This window comes from Mytilus trossulus, chromosome 11, assembly GCF_036588685.1.
Source record: "Mytilus trossulus isolate FHL-02 chromosome 11, PNRI_Mtr1.1.1.hap1, whole genome shotgun sequence".
In the NCBI taxonomy this organism is placed as follows: Eukaryota; Metazoa; Mollusca; class Bivalvia; order Mytilida; family Mytilidae; genus Mytilus; species Mytilus trossulus.
The window spans coordinates 12,872,420-12,896,915 of record NC_086383.1 but is presented as its reverse complement, the minus strand read 5'-3'; the positions used below and the strand labels follow the sequence as shown (position 1 = coordinate 12,896,915).

Sequence of the window (24,496 nt, the reverse complement as noted above, 5' to 3'; positions counted from 1 at the left end):
AATCTTTTCATAGCCTCATATATGTACATGTATACATGGTATTTGGAACAGAAAAAAAGATACGTCGTAAATTAGAAAAACAAATGAGAATGAAAATGGGGAATCTGTCAAAGAGACAAGTAACCCGACCATAAAGTAGACAAAAGCCAAAGGCCTCCGATGGGTCTCCAATGTAGCTAGAAACTGGCTACATATAGCTACATGTATGTACATGCAAGCATTAATTACGGTATTCATACGGTAGGTCCAAATACCAACTAGGCCGCCTTGGTGCACTAAGCTCAAGGAATTGCACTAAGTCCATGATGGACCAGTCAAAAAAGTACCAAGGTCATTCAGTACGATACAGATTTGAATAAAAAGCATATATTTAAATTTTGGTGTAAATATGTTCAGAAATAAAAGAGTTATTAACATTTTACATGGCACGCGCCGATTTTGTGTAATGTGTCCAGTTGTCACATTGTTGATTGAATCCAACGAAGCTTGACGAATTTATGAATACTGCACTACGGATATGTAGCAAAGGTTAAATATGCAGCAAGATAACCATTATATTAAAAAAATATGTTAAAAGTTGGTTCGATGATATACAGAAATTTAAAAGTTATTAACATTTTAACGTGACACGCGCTCTGCTTGTGTAATAACTGAGCACCTTGTTAATTGATCCAATCCATTCTGTCAGATTGATGATCTTTTAACTATTAAATTATTTTCTTTGTTTTTAATTAGTAACGATAAAAGGGCTGTTGATCTTTTCTTTGATGATTTTTTGGGGGAAAAAAATGGAGAAAGTGTTTGTTTGCGCTCAGTTTGGAAATTAAAAAAAATACGGAAATAATATAAAAACAACAGCTCAAAGCGGAGTATAATTGTTGATTATTTCTTTCTTTTCAATCTTCCCCATTTACTGTTTAAATATTTGCACGAATAGACACAAATTATAATACAGACTTATTTCAAACTATAAGAGTTAAAATGTGGCGTCCTTGGGGTTCAACGCAATCCATTTTCAACAATAATGACAGTCCGCTTGAAATTTTACAAGAGGTGAATTATTATCAAATTTATATTTCATATAAATAAATAGTTAGTGTATGATTGCCAATGAAACAAATATCCACCACTGTCCAAATATCATAGTGCAACGGCGAAGACAAAAGCAAATAAAGGTCGCGCAATACAACTTTAAACGATGAGAAAACGCATACCGTTTTGTCAGCTTTATTTCTCAGATTTAGCCAAACAGTTTAAATCAAAACTAAATTGTAGAAACATGTTTTTTTATATGCTGGATTTTAATAGTTTTCACAGAACTGAAATAATTTAGGTTATGTAGTTATATTGTTTTACAGAACCGAAATGTTTTATAAACTATATCTGTTGATATTTATCATAATGAAATATTAATAAACGAATTTATATGGGAGAGATCTGTTTGCGCCATAACTGCGTCCTTTTGCGCCACAACTTTTTTCTCCAATGCTACGTTTGCGACACCTGTTTTAAAATTACATGGTATCATTTGCGCCAGAAATAAAACATACGATTGCGCCAACTAGAAGAAATATGACTTCCCTCCACCGTTATTCGGACTTGGAACCGGCAGTTTACAGCCAAATGTTTCCTTTTATAAACCATCCTTTCTTCCAACTGCTGCTACATGAGTACATCCTAGTTTAATGTATGTAGTAGCTTTTAACTTCACTTTATTGTAAAAAAATACAATCATTGAAGGATGAAATGCATAAAACAGTTCACAATAATTCCCCATGGAATGCTTCTGCTCCGTTACAAGTACATATTGCGGTATAAATAGAGTTTCACTCCATAGGGGTGGTGAATGCAAAGCACTGTTTCATGATCAACGTATGTGTGGAAAACATTATCAGCAAAAGTTGATATTTTCTTCTCTTTTGGCATATCGCGTATTAAATATTCAGCAAAGCAAAAAGTTTTCTTCTGTCTCTGTACATAGCTGTATAGACTGTCTATTGCATTTCACGTCATTTCTCTCCAGATGCCCATCATCATGGTGAGAAATACATCCGATCATTATGATACTTTTTAAGACAAACATATTATAAGAATAAAATATTAATCATTAATTCAATATATATGATAGAAATGTGCACAGGTACATTTGGAAGATTAGAATTTGGCGCAAATGATACCCCTGAAAAACAGTAATAGGCGCAAAAGTACTGCCGTGTAATTGTTATGTTTCTTGATTTCTTTATGGATCAGTGATTTCATTACCTGGTTAAATAGGTTCATTCCCTCTATTCCCACTTTTTATAAATCTGGTAAGAAAAGGTAAAATTTCATGTGGGAATAGGAGGAAAACTTGTGCAAACAAAGGATTAAACTGTACAAACATTTTTAATCAACTGTTAATTGACCAGTGAATTTTTTATTAGAACATGTAATAAGTTATTTTTCTGGGTTTTTTTAAATAAAAGAAATATGAAAGAAATTAAAACAAATATAAGTTAATTATTTTATAACTTTTATAACACAAATTCAACTATAGATTCAAATTATACAACAGCATTAAATCAAATCACACATTGTAGCATGCACATTAGACAATCACTGTATATCCTTGAATTAAGAAGTAGTGGTTCCAAAGGTTACTAGATCTTCATCGTAGATGATTGGAATTGCTGAGATTTTGGTTGGTATTGTGTTCAAATTATTGATTGAGGCAGGACAGTTTGAAGTTGAACACTTCCAGTAAGTTCTTATGTCCCTTTTATTCTTTGCCTGGAACTTAAACCCACTGTGTACAATGTTTTGGTTCCCGATTCTGTTTGTAACAAACTTTACTTGTAGTTGTGCTTTAGCCATTGTAACTGAATAATGTCTTGACTGGGCGAGGACCACAAATTATATCAATGTTTTATGCTTTGAAGTAAAGATAATGGTTTTCACCAATTATTTTATACCTTTGGTTATAGGTCCAAGTAATTATATTTTTAGAGGATACTTTTATTCCACATCTGAAGATTATACTTTGTTATAATATTATTTATATCACGATTTATTAGTACAGCAGACAATTTTTTAAGGTTACAACAGAGACATATATATGTGTATATATGTCTCTGGTTACAAATTCAAAAATTTAAAAATAAATCTAACTCCAATCTATTTATACTGGCACGTGCCGTCGAACAAAATCTGTGATGACAGAAAAAATTAAATAACGATTTGACTACAACTTTTAATGACTAAAAAATTCAGATACATTATCTTCATGTAAAAGTACGTCCGATGGTATGTTTTGTCCCTTCATAGCACCAGCCCATCATGGGCTTAGTGCAGTTTCATGATCTTGGTGCACCAAGGCGGCCTAGGTGGTGTTGAGACGCTCCCGTATTTATATGCTAGGACTTATAAATGCATATACGTGTACATGTTTTAGATTGTGTTATAAAGTATTTTTTTAGAAAAAAAAACCAGAAGAATTTTAAAATTTATTGAAAATTATATACTAGACAATGCCAAACCAATCTATCTTTTCTGCTAAAGAGTTGGGGATTAGGGGGGAGCAGTGTCATGATTTTAACAAAATGCGATATATAGTTCATCTTGTATGAATAAAAAGTTTGCTTTTTTTGAAAAAAATCATAAAAGGGTCAGGTATGAAATATAAAAAAATGCAAGAAATTTTAATGCGAGAATTGTATTATAAAGACATGCATATCGGTACTACTTTCCACTTAACATTTATTTGTACATATTCATTTAAAAAAAAAAGATTGAGTTAGAATTATTTTGTTGATCAGAAGATTTTACCAGTTAATCTATACATACTAATCCATACACACAGGTGTCAATATCTACAAATCTACCGATTATTATAAGTTGTCATAAAAAAAAAAATGAAATAGTGTACTTTATAAAAAAAAAATATATATGGATGAATAGATAAATTTATTTCATAAAATTCCAATCCTTTGATAATGTGGCACTGTTATATACTTATAAAACAGCTCAAATTTTATTTGGTTAACACGGTTGAAAAACTTAAAATATAGTGTATCCTATTGAAACATGAACGCGGACCCCATTGAGAACACCTTGGATTGAAACATTGTAAATCTACTAACCAATTAAATGCTTTGGATTTAGAACGCGGACGTCAACGAGAACACCTAGATTGAATACACACTCTCATCTTCAGACCGTCGAACAGGAAGAATACGTGTTGTTGTGCATTCGTGATTGATAAAGATTTAATCAGATTCGCAAAAATATGTAATAACAACTTTAAGTGTTTCTATACAGATTGACCGATGTGATTGAAAATATGCATTTTATATGCATGTTTTGGCTTGAAATTGTGTCGATCTCTAAAGCCGGCAACAGTAGTGGTAGATATCTACAGGTTTTTTTTAAATGAACAAGCATTTTTACATATACATGCATATCATATGTGTCTGTTTTTTAACGAGTTTGGACTTAGTGTGTATATATGTATCCGCTGATAATAATGCTATGTTAGATAAACATAATTATTTAGAATCAAATGTTGTATAGCTATCAATAAGTGCATTTTCAAAATATGTGTTTAGGCTTGATTAAGATTTACATGATTTAACGAATAAATGTAAGAAGATGTGGTGTACTTGCCAATAAATTAGTTCGATGTACAGCCTTCAACAACGAGCAAAACCTAAACCGCATAAACATTTACAAAATTTCCTAAAATTACAAATATGAATTCAAACGAGAAAACTATCGGACTGATTGGTGTACAACACTTATAGAAAAATATACTCAACAACGACAACCACTGGTCACAGAAAAGAGGAGTTCAAACCATCTGTCCCAATTGAAAAAAAACCCGGGAGTTTTTATCTACAGAACAATATCTGGACCCGCCACTGTATAGTGTCCTGGCTAGTATACCTGTAGAATAGTCACAAAGATAATGGCGTCAAAACATATTTTCTTTATTTATGTTTTCATTCCATTCAGTTCTTTAATTTATCGATTGATTAATAAAACTATCGAAGCAATTATTTTAGTTAATCTAATTAAATGTCAGTACGATTTTTTTATAAGATTGTAAGGCCTATATTGCTATATGGCTGTGAAAGTTTTATTGATGCAATAGAAAGTTTTGTAAACTTTTCTTAAAGAACTTGAAAAATCTACTCCAAGCCAGAGGCGGATTTAGGGGGGCAAGGGGGGGGGGGGGCTTTTGTGAAAACATTTGGTTGCTTATATGGGGAATCACTGAAGCGTGACTGAACCTCAGAAGTAAAACCACAATACATTAAAGACTTGGGAAAAAAAACAAAAAAAACCTCACAACTTAAGAACTCACGTGTAAGCAAAACACGAAACACTAAGATTTTTTTTTATTCTCTCCAAAGCAGTAACAATAAGTATAATTAGGACGCAAGTTCCATAACAGGAAAGTCGCCTCCCAAAACATCAATATATATATATATACAGCTCCGATAGTAAATTGACAAATAATCTATATAGATATATTTATAAACTAAACGTATATGGTGGATTTACTTTCGAATGATTGATTTGTATATAATATATCTTGAAAAAATATGGATTTTCAAATATTTGGGTAAATCAGAGCAGAGACATACATATGTGTATATATGTCTCTGCTCAGAGTAGCTAGAGTTTTAATCAAAAAGTTGAGCATTAAACAGAGATTGTTTTTTCAAATTTCAGCAGACTTTAAAATCAGAAATTGAATATTCTCCCAAAACATTATGTTAAAAACTGTTTAAAGAAAACTTTGAATTTGACGAATATTTATACTTAATAAAAGATAAGATAACGTTATGAAGGTTTAGAACTGGAAAGCATCGGTTACCTATAGAGACCGGTAGATGGCGTAGAATTATGAGACAGGAAAGTTACTGTGTACTTTGAAACTCTCAAGAGATAGATTGATGTATTTCACTTTATTCTAAACTGCACAGCTCTAACAGAAAGCAGAAGAGCTGTTTTTTAACCTTACTATGTCCGAGTAAATGTTTCGAAATTGGGCACTTTTTTATTTCAAAAAATATTGTGATTTGAAAAAAATGTATAAATTAATTTGATTCAGAATTATATGTACAAATCAAACTTATTTTTCTCGAGGAATAAATTGAATCAGGAACATATATAGTGTTAGGTATACTGTTCCCAGAGTGAATAGTTACTGAATACAAATCGATATCCTTGTTCTTACATAAAAGTAATAATTTTCCATCAGCGGAAAAGATAGTTACTTTTATTGTGTTGGAAGTTTATTGAGTTAGAAGAATCGTAAACATGTTTTATTTTCTAAATTCTATTTATTTACCCGGACATCGTAGGGTTTAAAATTCATTTGTTTTTACCACATTGGACTTCATATTGTGTATTGAACACGAACGCGGACCTCGACGAGAACACCTGGATTGAAAGTTTGCTAACGTTCCGACCAATGAAATTCATACTATGTAACGCGAACTTCAACGAAAGCACCTAGATGAAATATTGTGTATTGGATTAGAACATGAACGCGGACCTCGATGAGAACACCTGGATTGAAAGTTTGCAATTGTTCCGACCAATAAAATACATTTTGATATGTAACGCGAACTTCAACGAAAGCACCTAGATACAATATTTTATTTCTACGACAATATTTTTTTTTTAGAAATTACCGCTAAAATATAGTAAATAGAAATTATGTCAGAGCAGCAATGCATAATTGTTTCTTTTTCCATTCTTGTTTTTTTTTTTAAATAATGTTGATGTTGATTTTAATTTGGTAGGTAGACTTATATTAAATACCCTAGCCGTAAATATACGGGTTTTTCTTTAAATGCATTAGACGTGAGAGAATGTCGACTTAGAGCAAGTCAAAATCGTTAAATCAAATCGACCTACCCATCGTTTTCGCTGACTAAATTTTATATCATATAAACAGAATACATGTTCATTTATAACAAGACCTTTTGTACGTCAAGGTGAATGACAGCACAATAATCTCTTTACAGAAACGGAACCACAATTCACAATTTTCGTATGTTGCTGCTTTTCCACAATTAACGCCCGTTTCACGTCAGTGACCGGTTTTACAATTTGACACAGTTTTAAAAGTTCATTGAGCTGTTACATCACTTGCAATTTTGAGCAAGACTTAACTGGTTTTTTTTTAAATTCAACAAATGTCTGCATTATCTTCATTGATTTTATTATTTAACACGCCATTGTTTCTTATTACAAGCTACACATATCATTATACGGCTAAAGAATATTTGTTGTTGTCCGAAAATATAAGAAACATTGATTTAAACTATGCTAAAAATAAATAATTTGTGTAAGTTACTTTTATTTCCGTGTCTGTATTTAATGAACGAGTACACTATAGTAAGACAAAAAAAAAGAGAAACGGAAATCTACAGGAATACATACAGTTTCGTAAGTCATTGCAATGGACCATACGTTACTTACATGTCACGAGTTTCATAGCACTCCGCAAGTTTTGAAACGAATATGTGACACAAAGATCTACTGCATTTGAGCAAATTAGAAATAAGTTAAACATCTAACCAAGGACTTATATATACGTCTCTGATCTAACTTTTTCATTTTTAACAGATTGACAAGTTTTGCATTTCTTAAACCGTGCATCAATATCTTAATGTTTTTCTTTAAATTCCTTGTATGTTACGTGTATTGTTCATTCGTGTGAAGATTGTGACTTTAAAAAGAATACATGCATTTATATGTATACAAGTCGATAAAGTTTGAAACAAATAAACGAAAGATACATCGATGATGTTTTGCTTGAGTGATTTACCTGTTAAAAGCTCGGGTTCAACATGGTTTAAAACGAATTAATACCAGTTTGAAATAGTTTAACTGGGGCGTGGCCTATTTTTTAACGTAACTTACCATCAACTTGATTTCAATTGAACGACTGCAAGCGAATCTATTTGACTGGCATTAAAATGATTTGACATGCATTGAAATGAATTAAAAATGATTTTTAATTTTTGTCAATCTGTATCAAATGACGATTAATCTCATTTAAACAGCGTTAATGCGTTTTTGTCCGATCAAGTTAAATTCGGGTTACTAGTGCTTGCAAGAATCGTGTAAAAAGTCAAAAGTCCCTTTATTTTTTCAGTTTGTATGTTTTTTCTACCTATATTTAAGTAGCAGTCTGGCTAAGAATCATGCAAAATGATGAAATAGTGATACACACTGTATCACAAAAATCCACAATACTTTTTGTGTTGAAAGATATTGTGAAGTAAGAGCTGAATTTGTAATATGAAACCATTGAACACATTATATTTTTCTTGGTGCTTTATTGAATATTGGACAAATATGAACTTTCCCCACTTATTGCAGTATAAGAATTTCACTATTTTCTCCTAAGACCGGATGTTTTAAGGAAAATGTTTATATGCAACCTAAAGAGAATAATTTTCTTTAAAAAATATCAAAAAATAAAATATGTAGCCTAGTACTGATTTTGAGTAAATTTGATTTCTTTTTTATTCAAAATGGTCTAAGGGAGATAACTCCTTTGAAGAAACATTACTTTCTCTTACATAACAACAGTTGCCATGTGACTTAAAAACATCTAACGTCGTTATTTTAATTGAATAAAACATAGCTGTACCATTTTCTATCTTTTTATGAAAATACAGAGTGGTTCCTATTTAATTAAAAGGAATAAATAGTATAAAGACTATATTTTCTTAATTCACCCCTGAACTGCAATGTTTACAATAACTCATTTCCTGTTTGCAAAGATTTTGCATCTGCTGTGTTTCATTAGATATAACACAGTTTTATTCCGTTTTTACTGTTACGGGAGTCCATATCTACTTTAAGAAGATACTGTGCATGATGTGGAAATATTTTAGAACATTTTTAGACAAAGGCGAGTCCTTTCACAACTTTTCCAGTGTCAGTTGCCTTGTTGATGTGTATACCATGCTACCGAGTCCGATGCCAGTATTAAAAGAACTTGAGAATTCCTGTTGTAGTTTTCAATTTATCAGGACTGTATCATGATCAAAGACATCCCAACAAAGATCAGCTAGTCAGACTGCAACTCATACATTGTGTAGAAGTACCAAGATTACATAGACAATATCATTGTCAATGTCCATGACTGCATGAGCAAGCAATGAAGCATGACATAACTTGATAACTTCTAAGTACATTTTTGTATGTGTGGCTTTTCACTTGACTGTCTTTTGACTGTGTGGCACAGTGTCCTGTTTATTGTAATAAAAAAGAGAAAACAGTGTTCATGGTGTATGCACCCTCTATCCACTGTGAAAAGGGAGAGCAATAACAGGAGTATGCAGGCATGACCAAAACAGAAAGATCCCTAGACCATGGAGTAATAGTAAGTAATAGTCATACTAACTTAATTTAATTTAAATATTCTTTTGTATGAAGGATAGATTTATATTGAGATAATGAATTCAAATGATATTAGAGTGCAGTAAAATGTCTAATAATAATGATGTACAATGTAACTTATTGTTACCTACAGTGAACTAAAACATTCAAATGTTTTATACACTGTAAATCATTACCCAACCCCTCCATTTTCTATGTTTCATCTCAAAACAAGTACTAGTAACTACATGTACCTCTTAAAACTTTGTGGAAGTAGACCAGCACCATGATCACACACAAAAAAAGGTAAATTGGCAAAATGTGACTAAAATGTTCATGTACATGTATATGATTTACAATCATTTAGCCTGACTTTGTAAATGGGGTATAGCCTAATAATCTTATAATTGCCAAAACCTCACTCATCTCAAAACTATATTTCAGACCATACATGCCATAATATAATACAATAAAATGTATAGTAACAGTTACTTGCATTTATTCAAAAGAAATAACTAGGTATAGAATGTACATGTAATGAACTACATAACCTACAATTGATCAAATAATATATTTAAGAAAAATATATCAGTTACCAGTTACATACATGTACAATAAATTTGTAAATGTACATTACATCTACATGATCTATAATCATATCAAAGAGTCAAAGTTTTAAATCATTTCTTGAAGTTTTGCATATTTGGGTTACCCCTTCTGACAACAACATGCATGACATGTATTGTATCAAATGCCCCTCAATGGGCCCTCATCCAACTTTTCCTTTTTAAATAAATGTAAACCAACAAATAAAATAGCTACAAAGGTACCTTCTACCCCTTTTGAAAAAATATTTAAATAAAGTGAGGTGTTCATTCTGTAACAGTGTTACAAGTCTGATAATATCTAATAATGTACATCAGTTGTACAAGTCTGATAATATCTAATAATGTACATCAGTTGTATATATACATGGATATGAAATTCAGAACCTGTCATTCAATTTAAAAAATAAACTGCTACCCATCTAACATAGCAACAAAATTGATGCTACATGTATTTTTAAGAGTTGTGGAAAAGAAAAAAATCTGGATAATTTAAATTACCTTTCTTTGTTGCGAGAGATTTACAACTGTTTGATTGAAATTTTATTAATTGTATATATACATTTGTACCATGACCACTCAAATGACAATTTTTTAATGACTAAATACTAAAAACCACCTCCCCATATCTCATGTATGTTATAAATTCTATTAATTGTTATGTAATAAATTTTATAATTACAAATTATTGTATTTACTGATTGAAGATCATCCTGATCTTTTAACATTGTTTAACAAAATGAAAACTTGAATTTTCTATGTTATACATGTACTGATCATGATGTACATGTAAATTATGTTCAACATTTTATGTCTTATTTTTTAGGTACATGTATTTCTAACCAGTGTTACCCACAGTCTACCAAGAAAACTAGTACCGAATAAGGTAAGTGATATTTTTTAAATAAATAGTAAATGGATTATAAAACTGATGGTCAATTTTTCAGCAATTCTTATGTACATGTACCTACAATGTCATGAATGTATGCAGTGAAATTGTTTCATTAAAACATATACATTTATCTTGATATTTAAAAAAATAACTGGTTTATACATTGTTCATGTTTGCAATGAACTTTAAAAAAGCATGTTAGGAATTTTGTAATGTAAAATATTGTACATCCACCCTTGGATTTCAAGCATCACTTGATTTTCTCAACTTTCTCTCTAAATTTGAAGATTGTATGTATAAACATGTATGAATGAGATTGAGAGCAGTTAATAAATTTCTTCAGTTTTCATTAGGTAACATCTTTGCTAACCAAGGTTTCTGATCTACTACCCTTTACATTTGATCAAGCTATATTTGTTTTCCCATTCATGATTACTTTCATATATCTTAAAGGGGAGTTACATAAATACATTATGCACTGACTTTATTCTTTTATATTAGGAAATTCTGTCTTTTATTTCAGGTTTCACACACACAATGGTGGTTCATGTGAGAGGAAGAAGTGATTTGTTGGAGAAAGTTCTTGCTTGTCTTTATCTACAAATGATGTTCATTTTACAGTACACAGAACATTGAGGGATGGATTGAACAAAGCTATATATAGAAAATATATCAGAATATTAACTTTATGAATGAATAATAAATCTTTAAAGAAGACATATTTTCATTTCCTCTTGTTTTGAATAATCTTTTGTACATGACTTTTGAATACTGCAATGGGCTTTTAGAAAAGTCAATTACAATACCAGCTGTTAACTATAGCTAATGTACTTTTCTGTTCCTTACCTCCCCAAATAACTGACCAAAGGAGATGTGGTATGATTGCAAATGAGACAACTATCCACAAAAGACCAAAATGAAACAAACATTAACATAGTATAGGTCACCGTAGGGCCTTCAACAATGAGCAAAGCCATACCGCATAGTCGGCTATAAAAGGCCCTGATAAGACAATGTAAAACAATTCAAACGAGAAAACTAACGGCCTTATTTATGTAAAAAAAATGAAAAAAAAACAAATATGTATCACACAAACAAACGACAACCCCTGCATTACAGGCTCCTGACTTGTGACAGGCACATACATAAATAAGGTGGCTGGGTTAAACATGTAAGCGTGATCCCAACCCTCCCCTATCCTGGGACAGTGGTATAACAGTACAACATAAGAATGAACTATCAAAATCAGTTGAAAAAGGCTTAACTCATCAGATAGACATAAATACAAGTAGACGTGGCCGAGTACTTATACATCCAGACACAAAAAGACACAATGAACAGATCTGAGAGTACTTGCAGTTATCTGACAGCTAGTTCAAAGCCACAAACAACTAATAAAAAAATCAAGTCTATATGAAAGAAAGGAGATGTGGGTTGTAATGTATAAGTCAATGAAACAGAAAACAAACACACAAGCACATCTATTATGAAACAACAAAACCAATTGCGAAAGGCAATGGTTTGAATAGATTAGTGGTACATGTATTTGGTTTAATACAAAAAAATGTGGCACCCTTTTTAACAATGATATTCCCAACAACCTTAATACTGATAACTCATCAGTTTTACAAGGTATCAAGAACATGAAGAAGGTATGTAGAAAAGAAAAAGAGATAATCCTAACAACTGAAGTATACACTAGGAAGACAGCAACTCAACAACACAAATATGTCACAATTATTTTGAATACCATACAATTATCAGACCGCTAATGTCAAAGCAAGAAAACTGAAATATCTTTATTTTAGTCAGAATATTTCACTCGATTTGATCAATAACACTTTCAAATTTTAGGAACAATAAAACCAAACAAATAATGATATGGTCACATAAATCTTAAGTCGAAAAATTGATTTTCCAAATATCATGTCATTTCTGAAATATAAAGCATGTCTTTTGAATACCAAAAAATCTGCCTAATCATCACCAACAAAATAGAGATTTGTTTGGAACTGAAAGTCTAAGGTCAAAGTCTGGTCACTGGTACAGTGTGTACAGTTCAAAATGTATAAATATAACCAAGGATTTGTATAGTTAACTATACAAATCCTTGATATAACTATTGTCAATCGGAATTTAAGATCTGAGAATACTCACTTGCTAAAAGCTAGATTACAGCCAATAACAATAAGTACAAAATATGTTTGAAAGACTAAAATAGCAGTCAGTACACTTACAGTACACATCCAACATCCAATGAATCTAGTGTACAGACGTCTTAAACAGTCAGGGAAAAACACAAGCTTGTGCAATGCTAAAATATAGGTACCGACATTGTTTTGAAGTTGCAGATCTAACAATAAGTAATGTTTTTTTAGCTTTCTGTGTGAAATATTTAGCTACATTGTAATCTGACCCAAACAGCATGAATAAACTTCTGTCTGAAATCAAAATTCACCTCATGTTTTGTGCATTTTTCAAAAATCATACCCTTGGCAAGGTGCTCTAAACTTGGTCAATATGTTTGTAAATCCGTCTTCTGTTAGCCTTCCTTATGACCATGATTACTCTAATAATAATTTCGTCGCTACTTAACAGATCTTAACAGAATTGTATATTTGGTCAGCATCTTAAATGTTATGATATATGTTATGAAAAAAAAAGAAGATGTCATTGTGGTATGAGACACCTCACCTCTAGAGACCAAAGGTATTAGAAGGTGTATAATTTTGAGATTTGTCGGGTACTTACTTACCTCCATCTCCAGCTGGGACAATATTTGAAAATTTTAAAGTAGAAGCAAATATTAGTACTAAATAATGTTTGCTAGGAGTCAGACAAATACCTTGGTCTAGGTACTTTTCTTCTTGTGGAGTCTTTTGCACATATTGCAGTTTAAAAAAAGACTAAGTGTTGTTCTTTTATCATTCATATTTCATTAAAATTAATTGTCAGAAACACGCATGAAATATTTGCCACTGTATGTTCTAAAAACTAACAATCAGAAACAGATAATCATCCTTTGTTGGGTAGATGGCGTAAACCATGGAAAATAAATATGTGTATTCCCCCGCAACTGAACGTTGGGGAGGGGCATATTGTTTTACCCATGTTCGTCCCTTTATGGATACATAGTTATTCAGCTTAACTCCTCCTAAAGTTTGAAATCTAGGAAGTTTTCACTTTGCTATCTGTTTGCACATATATTAAAGATGTGCATGTGGTCAGGGTTTGATTTTTATTCTTTTGGGAGATACCAACGGGAGTTTAACTTTTGTCTTTTTTTAGGGTATAAGGGGTTAAATGTTAAAGTTATTTTTAGAACAACACTTTTGTACTGTGGGGGCATCAATTACGTCTCCCAGCTGACACAATAATTTATCAAAGAAAGTCATAAATTGACTTTGCTGTAATATAGTTACTTCAGAGTGCAGTTCTGGGGCGTCACTTTGTATAGTTTTTCATTCAATCTTTTTAAAAAATGTGTAATTTTGCTCCGCTTACCGGTATACAACATATATTCCGCTTTCATAATTAAACCCCCCACCCACTTTTTTTTGGGGGGTGGGGATTTATGATCTACCCTTTCTTTTTTTACATGATACAGATATCATTCAAAGAGAATGTTGGGTCAAACCTAGCTATATAGCAAGCATAAATTAATCTGCCACTTGTATGACAATTGGTTGTCTTTCCATTTTGTATTAAAAACAATGATGCTTCCGACACGTCCAAGTACTGATGAATTTAACTTATTTCAGGGAAGTTCCCCCCCCCCCCCCCCCCCCCACGCAATTGATTCTTAAGATGTAAAGACATGCTCTTTTTTCAATTCATCTATTAAGAAAAGGTTGTTTTAAATAAGTGTAGCCACATAAATTTGTACCATTCTACCATTCTTCTTAGTTAAGTGTCTTCATGAACCTGAAAATCAACTTCTCAAAAAACCGGATCGTATTTACCTAAAAATGTCCATATTAACAAAAATTATATATGCTTTTGCTTCAGAATTCAACAGACTATCTTTTAAAATGGTTTAAAAACATTATTCACATTAAACTAGCAATAAAAAGTAAATAAGGTTATCTACAGAAAGCTTATTTATATAATTTTTGAGAAAAAAGTGCATAAATATTGTAAAAAACGTGACGACATGATCAACATTTTTATGAAAATTCTGTACTAGGCTACATATTTTTATTTTTGATATGTTTTAGACAAGAGTCAACTGAAATAGAAGGATCAAACAAATCAATTGTATCATCAGGGTCTAGGGAGATAATAGAGTTTGAAAATGTCATATTTTTGACAATTTTCCATTTTGAAAATATTTGTTAATTTGGTTGTCATGGTAACCAAGTTTCCCTTTTTGCATCCATCTTTTCAAATGTTTCCTATTTAAGTTGAACATTATAGATTGAAGTATCTGGTATATACTTTTTATAAAGTTCATCAGTATTGCACTTTTTCCAATTAGAAAAAAATATGCAAATTTTGGGTATTTATGGCCATTAAACACCTTGTTGCTAGGAACAGCCGTTTCCATAGCAACAGCTTGATTTTTTGTGTGCAAATTGCCATTTATATTATTTTTGCCTCAAGTTGAATCAATTAAACTATAGCAGATGGATATCCTTCACTATGGATGTATCACCCTTTGCATGATTCTTAGCTGGACTGCTACTTAAGGAACAAAATGCATAAGGTAGCATTGAGCTGATATATACATGTATTGTTTGCATTTAGAAGTGTAGATATTGTTTTTTGCGTGTAAGAAAAAAGAGAAGCATACACTTTTGATCAGTCATTGTTGAGTCTTCAGCTGAAGTAATGTCAACACTCACAATTATACTTGACAAGGTTGATAAGTCGTCATTTTCAGGACACTCATAGAAAATCATTCAAATACCAAAATGTATTTAAGTTAAATGTTCATTTATTAACTAAAACATATTCATAATTCAAATAAACACTTTTTCAACAAATTTTTAGGTAAAAAAAAGTTGATAATTATCATAATTATTCACAAATATGTTACAGAACATGTAAAAATTCTAAGAATTACATGTAGTTATTTTTAGTTATACAACGTAAAAAATTAAAATAATGCAACGACATTCTGAATTATTCTTATAGGTACCCTGTACTTATATGATATAAAACCTTTACTATTCAGTATTGTTTTTTTTCAAATTTCGTAAAGTTTACAAGAATTTTCAAATCTCGGACCAACGGTTAATGTGATTATATCATATATTCCTATTTATCTAGAATTGTTATGTGCAGGATGTATATGAAATTCTTGAAAAGGAGAAAAGTTTACAGGTAAAATTGATGAGTCGTCTCAAAGAAAGAAAATATAGTATCATACTTGATCAAGAATATTTTCTAAAATGATTTTGATTTGAACATAGTCATTTTTACGATTTCTAGAGTTATGCCCATTTTCATATTAAAAAAAATGCTGTATTTTTTCATTTCCGTACTTTAATTTCAGTTTGCCTCAAACAAAGTTTGAAACTAATGTGCAATCTGTATTAACACAAAATGCAGGTAAAGAATGCATTTTGGTGGCATTACTATTCAATGTTATGACCTTTATAAATGGGGAAAATGTTGACTTTATCGGTTTTGTTTTCTATTTTTAGTTTGCCTCAATCAAATTTATCGAACTTATATGCTCGTATCAATAGAAGTTAGATCAAGTATAAGTTTGGGTTGTGTCACCTTTGCCGTTCTTAAGTTTTGTTCTTTTATAAAGTTATATCGTTAATCGACTCTTTTTTAAAGTTCATGTCCTTTGATGGTGATTGGGACAAAATGTTTGTGTATTTAACCTTATATATTAAATCAACAATAAAGACAATATGAAGGCGACTTTATTGAAATTATTGCACTTTATGTAGTGTCTTTCGCATTATTTGAATGTAAATCCAAGAGATCGTAAGGTCCAATTTTTAATCAATGAAGCAAAATTGTATGCAGAAATGAAGCATGTGCAGTAAATTTTCATTTAAAAAAAATAACTTTATTAGATTTGAACTAATTAATATTAAAAAAATTTCTAGCGTAGATTTAGTTTTTTTGATTTTTCATGTTTTTGAACTGGGGTATTAGGGGAGATAACTTTGAAATGGTGCATTTTCTAAGAAAGTCTACATGAACGTTTGCTATTTTAAACATTAAAAGAAGAAAAAACGAACGGTGACCTTATCTTATCTCATGATTCGGTCAATTCATTTTCTAAAAGCTATCTTCTCGCTTTTTGTTTTTAATTCTATCATTTAGATCAGCTTTTGGTCACATAATGCTGTTTTCTCCGTTTAATCCGTAATTTTGTTACAACCTATATCTAGTGAATTTCAAAATGCTCGGTGACCTATCATGTTATATATATTTTTGAACATTTCACAATATATACTACGTTTTGGCAAAGTCTGGACAAATTGTATCATTTTTAATCTATACTACCATACTACCATACTACCTTGAAGACGATTTTCACCTTAGGCACTTTGTAATATATTAAGAAAATTATGATAGATGAAGATACGCTTTCAAGGACAAAAATGTTCAGCAAGTCAAGATCCACAGTTATAAAAAAGTCAAGTGTTTTCGACATAGTAAGGTAGATTGTAACTCTTTAAAGAAGTCATAGCTCTTAATTGATGATTTTTTGTATTCTTTTTTGTGATTTGGACTAGAAGATGGAAGGAAACTAAACAGCACAGGATCAGCAATACAATATCAACAAAAAAGATTTTGTAAATAATTATATTCTTGTTGTAATGTGAGGTATCTTAAATATGAAATGAGGTCAACACTTACAATTATACTTGACAGTGTTAATAAGCCGGTATTTTAAGTAAACGCTTAGAACAACATTTAAATAACAACATTCAAATAACAACAATTATACATTTTTACATATTAAGTGTATACTCTAACATATTTATCAATCATATATACATACGTATTGTACTTAAGTCAACAAATTTTTCAGACAAGGAGTGACAAATTATCAAAATTATTCACAATATATTTCAGAACATTTAAAAAATCTACTAATTACATGTAATTGTTTCCAGTTGTACAACGAGACAAAATACCAATACTTCAATGACATTCTAAATTGCCTTATAGGTACAATGCATTAGTATGGTGTTTCTTCTTTACTTTTAAGTATTGTTTCTACAGATTTGTAAAGTGTGTAGGAATTATCAAATCCAAGGCCGTTTATTTATGACGTCATATCGTAAAATCCTTGTACAACACTGACAGATGTTAGTCGTTGGTTTGTTGTAAAGAAATCTATACTATATTTTTACTTTACCAACAAACAGGTGTTTCAAATTCAAATGTAAATAATAAACTTTTGTTCTAACATTATGGATGATTACGATATATAAAAAAAATATAACTTATTAAATGTAATGCAAACTGTATCTATTCATCTATATTTTAATAACTAAAACATATAACAGGTATTGTTATGGACAGGATGTATCTTATAACATGTATGACTGTAAAACACTTTTGGCCTTATCGAGCGCCGTTTATTCGTATCGTAGGTTTCAACGTAATTTGACGATCCAGCATTCATGCAATAATCGTGTAAAAAATCAAAAGCCTTATTGTGGTTTCAGTTTATAGGAGTTTTCTTATATATGTAAGAAACAAATGCATAAGGTAACATTGAGCTGCTATATACATTTAGTGTGTGTATTTAGAAGTTTAGATATTGTTCTTTGCGTTTTACACTTTTGACCAGTCAGTGTTGTGTCTTTAGCTGAAGTGAAGTCAGCACTCCCAATTATACTTGACAAGGTTAATACGTCGTCATTTTCAGGACATTTATAAAAAAACCTACAAATTCCAATATAGGCTGTTTGGTCTTTAAGTTAAATGTTCATTTATATACTACAACATATTCATAATTCATATACACATTAGACATTATACTTTTTCAACAAATTTTGAAGACAAAAAAAGTAATAATTATCATAATTATTCACAAATATGTTACAGAACATTAACAAAAGATTTTAAAAAATCTAAAAATTACATGTAACTATTTTCAGTTATACAACGTGACAAAATATCAATAATGCAATATCATTTTAAACTATTTTACCTGATGATTACAACATGTAAAATGTATATAAATGATTAAGTATAATTCAAAATGTACCTATTTATTTTTTTACCTTTATTTAAACTCACAAATATAACAGTTATGGCTATACAACGATATTCGCTTCATCGTGTGCCGTTTATTTATATCTTCGGTTTCCATGTGATTTGACCAACCATTTTTTTCAGAGACAAGTGTCTTGTTGAAGGCCGTACGGTGACATACAGCTGTTAATTTCTGTGTCCTGTTGGTCTCATGTGGACAGTTATCTCATTGGCAATCATACCACATCTTATCCTTTTTATTTCTACATGATTAAATCTTTCCACTTTTCTGTGGAAAACTTATTGTTTTTGTTCTGTTCATTAGGTCTTTCCACTTTTCTTCGGAAAGACATATTGTTTTTGTTCTGTTTATTAGGTCTTTCTACTTTTCTGTGGAAAAACTTATTGTTTTTGTTCTGTTCATTAGGTCTTTCCACTTTTCTTCGGAAAGACATATTGCGTTTGTTCTGATTATTAGGTATTTCCACTTTTCTGTGGAAAGACCCATTGTTTTTATTCTGATTGTTTTATTTTTTTTCCGCCTAATTCTGTTCTTGCGATAAATATTTGTTACACAATATGTCGCTTAGATATTTGGTATAGGATAGCGAACAGTTTATGCGCTTTTGAAATTTACCTTGCGTAATCGAATACTTTTCTTTGTCGGAGTTTTCTCCCTAAACACTGTTTTGCTTGTGTCCAGTACTCCTTCGCAACCGTAAAAGGTTACCAAATTCATTTTATATAAATGCTCATTATATCCTTCGCAAATGTTGTCCTATTTTGACCGAAACAATATGAACGCTCCATATAACAGTTATGTCCCCTTATGCATTTGATATACGTGATATTCATTTATATATTGTAAACCATACGTGATAGAGACCTAGGATCTTTTTATTTGAGGTCATTGGTCCAAAAAATGAAAATTAGGTAGAGGTCAAAGGTCGTGTCCTAATTTTTGAATTTGACTTATTTCCACTCATTTCAAGAAACCGTTTAAGATATCGACAAATTGTTTTTCTAGTTGGTACATGTCGTAACAGGTAAATTTTGATTGCAAGGGTACGTTGAACGTAAATGTTAGTGTTCTCCCCTTTTGTATTTTAAAATAGGCTTGTCGTGATATAACTCATTAACTAAATATAGTAAAGACCTATGGTCTTTTCATTTGAGGTCCTTGGTTTATGACCTTGAAATTCATCTCAAGGTCATAGCTTAATTTGACGTTCTAGATTTTGACCATTGCTTCTAGCTCCTATGTATACATGATAAAGCCATGCCACATTAGGCAAAAGGTATCAAACCATTTAACCGGAAGTGAATTTGTGTAAACTGGAAGTAGCTATTTTTTGTACTTTTTTGATATGAAAGTATATAGAACCAGATATTTTTGGAATCAGTGTCAAGTAAATATTCAGATATTATTGAAAGTAATATTTTTTAAACCGAAAGTAACAAATCATCTCCCTTATTTATAAAACAAAATGTATAGTAACCATATATTTTTGGAATCAGCGTACAATAAGCTATTATTTGACGACTGAAATGATATCTAAACTGAATTTTACAACGTTCATATTAAAATACCTTGTTTTTGGTGGAAAGTTTCAACTGTTCTCTGAACATTTGGTTTTTATAAGTTTTTCCTCTTTTCTGTTGAAAAAACTAGTGTATTTGTTCTGATCATTATTTTTTTTTTATAATCTTCTTTGGCAAATTTTGTTTTTGCGATAAATGTTTGTTTTGCAAGGTGTCGCTAAGTTATTTTTGATATTGTATCGTATAGTTTATACGCTTGTATATTTCACCCTGCTTAGCCGTACCATTTTCTTTGTAACAAAAACAGATAGCGACAAAATTCTTTTTACGAATGGTTCGTTTCATCCTCTGGATCTCAAATCAATACACATGTGCTCTGGTCAACGGTCTACACTGAATATCCTGACATATATATTTGAACGTCACGTAACTTATAAACACCCTCGCGCGAGCGTACCTAAAATCAAAATAAAACGTTTCATATTCAAAAATAGAATGTGAAACTTCCAAGACAAAATGTTACTCAGTTTTTTTTTTCTACAAGTTCGAACAAATTGCAAACAGCATGTTATTGAAACCACGAAGTACGAGTCCCAATACAAAATAAAATAAATTTAAGATGAATGAAGCTGTCAGCTGTTATTCCTTATGATATCCTTAAGCTGTTTGTCCTATGATTCTCTAAGAATGGGAAAGTGCCATGCAGACTTCTAATCAATCAATCAATCAATTAACTAATCAAGAAATCTGTTTGAAACGGGTTCCAAGATCCATTAGTTTCTTTCTTGCTTGTTCAAAGAGACAGCAAACAAATACCAACATTGACATAAGCCATATACAAATTAAAAAAACAAAACATGGGTTTTTACTCAATAGCTGTATAACAGAAGAACAAGAGATACATGTACAAAAGAAACAGTCAAACGCATAAATCTAAAACAAACTGACAACGCCATGGCTAAAAATGAAAAAGACAAATGGACAAACAATAGTTCACATGACACAACATAGAAAATTAAAGAATAAACAACACGAACCCCATCATAAACTAGGGGTGATCTCAGGTGCTCAAGAAGGGTAAGCAGATCCTGCTCCACTTGTGGCACCCGTCGTGTTGCTTATGTGATAACAAATCCGGTAAATAGTCTAATTCGGTAGGTAACATTCATGAAAGGGGAGGGGATTGTAGTTACGACGTCAAGAAACATATCCGATATCATTTGTGAAACGGTTATTCCATAACGGTCAACCAACTCGTGTTGGCGTCCGTAAAATTTACAAAAGGATGATTTCATCCCTCACCGTTTGGAACTCTTGCTTTAATAGCTTCCTTGTGAGCAGCAACCCTCTATCAAGAAATTCATGATAGGAAATGAAAGCACGGGAATATCGTTTCAATTGGGAGATATATACACCGTATGCAGTGGCTGCTGGAATGTTGTTACTTAGAAATGAACAGTTCAAAATTTGAAAGCTGAAATCATCTCTTTTGTCGTAAAGTTTTCAACAGACCCTCATTGTCAATTTATAGATGTAAGTCAAGTTATGAAGCCGACTTAACTGTATCTGTAGTATCCTTTATCTTTAGTTCGATGGAATAGATGCGTTCGACATAGTCACCAAATTGTGAATTATTTAGTGTAAGAAGATCATCTATATAGCGGTGTGCTAATGGGGCGTAAAGCAACCAACAATCAATCAATCTATATGGCGGAAAATAGAGTTAAAGGATATTGCCAACTTTTTATTTTTCTTCCTTAAAAGTTCCAGCGTGAAGTCGGCCTCATAATACTTAAGAAACAAGTCGGCAAGTAGAGGGGCACAGTTTGTTCCAATTGGAATGCCGACAGTCTGTTGAAAAACATGTAACAAATATGTTGTCAATTATAAAATCAAGCATCTTGATAATATCAGTTTCAGAGAATTTTTTGTTTGAATCAGAGTGATCCTTTACAAAGTAGGATTTATCCCTTCCTAAGACAAAATACGTTGGCCATGTTTTTATAAAGCAAAGCAATATTAACTCTTTCAATTTGTCATTTACCTTGGAATGTGGAATACTTGTGTAAAGAGTAGAACAGTCAAATGTTTTAATACTGTTACAAGATGAAAGAGAGTTAGATCGTATGTACTCTAAAAGATGTTTGAGTTTTTAAGTATTCACATCTGATTCACGCCACCTCTAGAAATGGCAGTTTCACAATAACTTGGAAGCCCCTCTTTGATTAATGATAAGATAGATGTTAATAATTTAGAAAGAGGTTTCGTGGAATACTTGGGAGTCCCATCAATATACCGTTGTTTGTAAGGACACTTATGTAGTTTAGGTATCCAATACAGTGATGGAAGACCCAGTTCTTCATCTTTGGTTGAAATTCCTAAGGAACATAGAACAGACCTATGATTATCCAGGATTTCTTCTTTGGTAAGTGTCGTAAGGGTATATGTTAAGTGTCCAAGTGAATAATAAATACCTAATTCGTTAATCAAGCAGTTGATGTAATGCCTTTTACACAAAAAGACGATGTTATTTGGGGCTTTATCTGCGGGGACAACAACATTTGTCATGGCGGTCGGATAAAAGTTTTGCGACCTTTGGGTCTTTAAAGATTGACGTAGCATGATCATTGATGGACCCATTCAGTTCTTAATTCTGATTTGTATCAACGACCTCACTGCCTTAATCTATTCGGAAAGATTTTCTACTTCTTCTTTCCCGCGCTAAGTGCATTGCCTGGCATAATCCTGAACTGAATCAATCACAATTTGAAAGTTGTATTTCCAATTGATGGATGAAAGCTTACGATATTTCGGACCTTTCGATAACACATTTCGTAGAGAAGTGTTATTTACAATGTTGAGGTCAATTGGAACTCACACAAATGCAATCAGGAGGTTTAGAATTGAAGACGTCAATAACGAGATCCTTCAAAACGTGTTTGTAATTGAAAATTATAGTTGCAATAGGTTTGGTATTAGTATAAGAAATTATTGGTACAGACTGGTCTTTGAAATAAGGAGGTATTTTCGATTGAACTAAATTATGATGAAGGATATTGCCTAAGTTGACGCCATCGAGACCTTTGTTGGCAAAGGAAAGATTTAGGAAAGATCTTTTCTCTTTTTCATCTGTTCCAATGCGGACTGGCTTGAAAAGTCGGTGAATTGCAATATTCGAAAGTATAGCTTCAAGTTTGTATTGGTTTAAATGGGGGTTTGTAACAGTGGATTCTAAACATAAATTGAACAAAGAATGAAGTGTTCATGTTAGGTCACAGTGTGTCCTTACATGAAGTGTCTCAGGAGATACTATTATTTTAATTTCGAAGAAACTAAATACCTTTCACTCTGTTGATCGTTGAATATTATTGTACAATTTTAACATGCATTGCTCTGTGAGTTTTTATCATGAAAAGAAATGCAGTACTGTGTGTTTTATTGGATTTGTTTTTCCTGAATCTCCCATCTTATATATTAGAATACAAGTGTTTGCTAATTACCCTAAAGTACCTTAAATTAGAACGTGACACTTAAGTTTCAATTCATGTACAGAAAGATGTATAAAACATTCAGCGTTGTGTAGGGTTCGTGCTAGCGTATGATTTTATTTTGACACTGATGCCAGGATCTATTAAACGTTGGATAGTATTTCCTTATATATAATTTGTAATGTTTTTATTCTTAGACTCGCGGTACGGTTTGGCGGTCGGGACGATGTAATTAATGGTACTAGTTATGGTCTTTTTCCGATCAGTTATTATTGTAAAACTTGTATTTTTTTTATTTTTGCATGATTGCATGTGTGTTTGATATCTTATTGTTTAATTTCCTTGACATATTGCCGGTTTTAATAACGGGAAAATAAGTTCACAAGTCGAGAATATGAGAGATG

The 24,496-nt window shown here is 31.4% G+C and overlaps 1 long non-coding RNA gene across 1 annotated transcript; it reads left to right on the top strand.

Annotated features, from left to right (window-relative positions):
- The first annotated feature begins 8,732 nt into the window (after nucleotides 1-8,732).
- On the top strand, nucleotides 8,733-11,537 carry LOC134691714 (uncharacterized). Its single transcript, XR_010102188.1, has 3 exons — nucleotides 8,733-9,391; nucleotides 10,819-10,878; nucleotides 11,408-11,537. It is a non-coding gene; the product is annotated as an uncharacterized LOC134691714 (long non-coding RNA).
- Nucleotides 11,538-24,496: the final 12,959 nt, after the last annotated feature.